Raw genomic sequence first — 5,291 nt, 5'->3', positions numbered from 1 at the left:
TTCTACCGTCCGTTAGTCGCTGATCCTCATTCATCGTGGGAGGTTGAGAAGCTTTACCCTCAGAACCATTATCCTTGTCTGCCTCCAAATCATTGCCTTCTAGTAGTTTTGGTGCTTCTTTCCCCAAAGTCGGCGGCGCATCCTTTCCTTCTTCTTCGCCACCACCACTTCGCCTCTCTCTATTTCTCTATCTATCTTTCTTTTTTCTCTCTCTTCCATTTGTGTGTGTCGGTCAATTAGGGTTTGATCACCTAATTAGTGCTTAAAAAAAAGAAAAAAAAACTTGTAATGATTGATGCAATTTTCTTCATATATGTTTTATAATTTTCAAATATGTAGTTTAAAGATGTAAACAAAAGTGCATATTTAGAGACAACCCAGCGTGGACAAGGTAACATTTTAAATCACGGGTTTTATAATTACCTAATAAGAGCATATTTTCATATGCATCTGCATATCATTTAGGAACCAATTCCTGTATTTCATATTTTTTTTTTTAGAATTTTGACTTTTGAGTTTAAATTAGTGCACTTTGATCTCATAAATTACCTGTATTTTAGTCTTCCATAGGATTGTATCATTATTTTGTAGGAATTATGGAAAGAATCAAAGAAAATAAGTGCATAAGAAGCAAGACAATCCAAGTCACTAAGATTTCGGATGCTAAAATTTATGAATAATGTTCATTATCTTGACCATAACTCTCTCTTATGAAGTGATATTGATGCGGTTCTAATTGAAAATAAACTAAACAACCAAGGCTTTAATTGGACATCAAGATCATCTAAATATTCCATCCAATGAGGGAGAATCAACACTTCTAATACGGGATTGATTAATCTAAAGCTACGGCAAGTGCAATTTTGTATGATCTAGTTCTCGTTGATATAAGCCCAAAATTGATCTTCAAAGAGGCTAAATTGAAGCCCAAAATGTCTACTTTCCAATGGTATATGATTTGTAAGCATTCATGCATGTTTGGAAAGTAAAATAGATTATGAAATGTGGGGTATCACAAATATTTAGCATCTTGCTTTGTAAGCTTTCAGCTCCTATAAAAGGAGACATTAAGCATGAAAAGGAGTACACACACATTATAAAAAAAATTATCAAATTTTTGGTACCGTTAACGGGGATTAATTGAGATTGACAACATACGTCCAGTTAAATTCTAATTTAGATCTTATTTGTTTTAATTTCTTTTATTTCAAGTTTATTTTCTTTTTATTTCTTTTATTTTATGTTATTTTTACTTTATTTTAGTTTCTTTATCATGTTTAAATTCTTTTCTTCTTTCTTTACTCTTTCTTTTATTTCGTAAGGTACGTTTAATCTTTTCTTTGTTTGTGTATCTAAGGGAATGATGGAGTTAGATACTATAAAAAAAATCTTATCAAACAATAAACTCATTATTCAACAACATTTTGTACTCACAAAATAAGTGGAACAAACGCAGTGTACACTACTAGGACATTTCTCAAACCAAAAACTTACTCATCTTTTTCTGAATAGAGGAATTACCCAATTTTTGATTGGGAGAGTTACGGACAAGAATATTTCAACATTCCATAACAACAACATATAAATTTTAATGTTGAATCAGTTCCTTCAAGAAACATTACTTCTTGAACTCGATATGAAAAGATTATCTCAATCCACTGCCAAGTTTGTTCAACAAACCCAAGGTTTCATGCAAGAAACAAAGATAAGTTGTAAAAAACATAGAAATTTCCTCAAAATACTAGAGAAGGAAGTGAAGCATATTGTCAAGCAACTGGTAGAAGAACAAAATCATACAGAGAAATGCGAGACAATTCATATAAAGGACCCATATCTCAGCAAATCAGAAGAAGCTATAGAGAATGATTTGGCTAATCCATTGAATCAAGAACTGCCCAATAAAAAGGCTCTAACTAATTTGCCACAATAATTAAAGGACAAAAAAAAAGAAGCCAGACACTTGTCCAACAGAGAGAACATCCTCAAACAACATTAGAGAGAAAGTGGGGCCACCAAAGTTAGAATTAAAACCTCTATCCAACACTCTCAAATATGTTTCTTGGAGACAAAGAGACCTACCTAGTAATTATAAATGCCTCATTGAAACAAGAAAAAGAAAAAAGATTGCTACAAGTACTAAGGATTCATAAAACTACCATTGGGTGGACAATCAGCAATCTGAAGGGGATAAGTCCCACCATGTGCATTCACAAGATCCTACTTGAAAAAAATTCTATGCCAATGGTACAAGCACAAAAAATACTCAATCCAAATATGAAGGAGGTAGTCCACAAAGAAGACTCATATAGCCCATCTCCGACAGCCCATGGGTAAGCCTAGTACAAGTGGTGCCAAAGAAAGGAGGAATCACAGTGATTTCTAATAAAAAAGATGAATTAATTCCCACAAGAACGGTCACCGATTGGAGAATGTGCATTAATTACTGGAGACTCAACCTAGCTACAATGAAAGATCACTTTCCTCTCCCATTCATTGATCAAATGTTGGAGAGGCTCACTGGCCATACATTTTATTACTTTCTTAATGGGTATATAGAACAGCTTATCAAGACACTAATTGGCATGTCACCTTACTAACTGGTCTATGGAAAGGCATGCCATTTACCTGTTAACCTAGAGCATAGAGCATTTTAAACAATCAAATTCTTGAATTTTAATACCAAGGCCATGGGAGAAAAAAGATTTCTACAACTTAATAAGCTTGAGGAATTCAGAAATCAAGCTTATGGCAATGTCCAGTTGTACAAAGAAAAAACAAAGAAGTGGCATGACAAGAAAATCCTCTCAAAAAATTTTGAACTGGGCCAGAAGATTTTGCTATTCAATTCAAGATTGAAGCTATTCCCGGCGAAGCTAAAACCAAGGTAGTCTGGGCCATTTACAGTGAGTAAAATATCCTCATACGGACATGTCGAAGTAATAGAGAAAAACTCTGGAAGGAGATTCATGGTTAACGGACAAAGATTGAAACCCTATCTTGGAAAAATAGATCGACAAAACTCATCCCAACCTCCAACCTGGAAGACTCAACGTCAAGCTTGTGACGTTAAAGAAGCGCTTGTTGGAAAGCAACCCAACTATGGTTAATTTTTCTTTTCTCGTTCTTTTTCTTTTTCTTTCATAGTGGCATTAGTCCTCTTCTTCTTCTTTCTTCTTCATATATTTTTTTGGTTTACGTACTTTTCAATTCAAAGAAAAAAAGGGAGTTGAATGCCAGGAAGCCACACGCTCAGCGGCCATGCTGGGAGCCCGGCATCCCATTAAAAAGGGCTCCAGGGGAGCAAAAATTCAAGGACGCTCAGCGCCCTGAATTGAAGCCAGGTGTCTTCAAAGGCATTTTCCATATTTAAAACCACATTGTTTAGAAACCATCTTATTCCTTTCTTTTTCATGCATGTATGCTTTTCTATATAACTTAAAACACTTATTCCTAAAACATTGTTAAACTCAAAGTTTGGTGTAAGTCCTTAAGTTTGGTGTTGGTAACACCAAAAGCCTCTGGATAATGAAGAATACTGACCGAGGATAAAGAAAGAAGTGATGATGAAAGTAATCTTGGGTAAAATAATGAATTCTCTCTCTGGTGGTTAGTTATTTCGTTTTGGTTTTGTTTTTGTTTTTCTTTACTTTCTTTCTTTTTGCATGCATTGCATCTTTTTGTTTCTGTTTCTTTATTGTTTTTTTCTTTGTTTAAGTGCTAAAATTTGTATGTTTCTCTAGTGATTATTTGTATAGAATATATCTTAATAAAAAAATTGAATAAATGAATTCAAAACAAAAGTGGTGGTGCTCAAGAATATGTGGTAACATTTGATAAACATAAGATATTTGAATCTTGGAAAACGGAAGGGAAATCTTTAAAAATAAAGTTCTGAAGAAGTATTATGAGAATTCAACTATCAATTCCTTGAAGCAGTGAAAAAAAGTCTTGAAAGATTAAAAAATCAAAAGTTATAAGGCTCTTAGCACCGATGACTAGAGCCCAATTATGTTCCTGTGATGTTCGTGTTTCAAGGAGAGGGTTGGGCGAGTAAATCTAAGGGTGCTTTGTCACCTGATAATTTGGACTAACATGACTGGGATTTTCGATTGAAATCCCACATTAAGAGTCGCCGTGAGACAAAACATTTAGATTCCAAAGAGGCTTTGGGCATCGATGTCTGGATTAACGGTTTCCTAATTATGTGCTTATAGTGTGATTGTGTCAAGGAGAAGCTTGGGTAATTAGATCCATGGGGTGCTTTATCACCTAGTAACTTGGACCAACTAGCCCGGGACTATTGATTGAAAGTCCATTAAGAGTTGTCTTGTGACAAAACACTTAGAGTCAAAAATCCTCAAAGATCTTTCTCCGATTTAAATGAGAAGTAACTGCCTGCAAGTCATATAAGCCCAAAAGAATTCTCATAATACAATTCTGATCTAAGTTTTTGGAAATTTTCAAATCCTAAGTATGCTAGATTTATCAAAGATAAGAGAATCTGAATGTAATCACAAGGATTATCATAAATCCCACTTTTTGAAATTAAATTTGCAAACTCTTTAATTCTTTTTCTCCTAAGATAAACTTTGTTTACTTTTCTTTTTGCTTGAGGACAATCAAAGTTTTAAGTTTGGTGTTGTGATGACTACGCATCTTTAGTAGTTTTTAGGGTTCTTTTTCTTTTGTTTTCGTAGATCTTAATAAAATTTTTTTATGTTTTCTAGTGAGATTTCATAACTAATCAAGTATTTGGAGTTTTATTATTATTATATATTTTAGGAATTTTTATCTCAAAATAATTAAGAATTAAGACCTTTTTAGCAAGAAAACACAAATACGGCTCAAAAACGGACCAACCAGGCCCAAAAAGAGGAGAATCGGATGCTCAACCTTCCATACAAGGATGCCCGGCGGCCCTCCTCACATTAGCTCACATGCCCGGCAGCTAAGCATGGAAGCCTGGCAGCCATCTTACACGCCTGGCAGCCTCCCCCATTCTCGCACACATGCCCGGCTTCCTCACTCCAAGCACGGCGACCAGCTCTCCTTGCAAGGTCAATTTGGGCCAATGCTCAAATTTGAAGATAGAATCCCGGCACAAGCCTCAACTCCTAAGATGAAACATTATTAAGGCCCAATCTCAATTATACAAATCATAAGAAGTTTTAATCTCATCCAAAGATTCAAGATTAAAAAGATTAGTTATCATTAATTTCTTCTAGAAAGATGAAGATTTGGTTGTTAGGATTTGTTTATAAACTAGATTTGAATTATTGTTTTGATTTGAA

The sequence above is a fragment of the Arachis ipaensis genome, chromosome B3 (assembly GCF_059453495.1).
Source record: "Arachis ipaensis isolate K30076 ecotype BB chromosome B3, ASM5945349v1, whole genome shotgun sequence".
Lineage (NCBI taxonomy): Eukaryota > Viridiplantae > Streptophyta > Magnoliopsida > Fabales > Fabaceae > Arachis > Arachis ipaensis.
The sequence above is the reverse complement of the archived record's forward strand: the minus strand, read 5'-3'. Positions refer to the sequence as shown.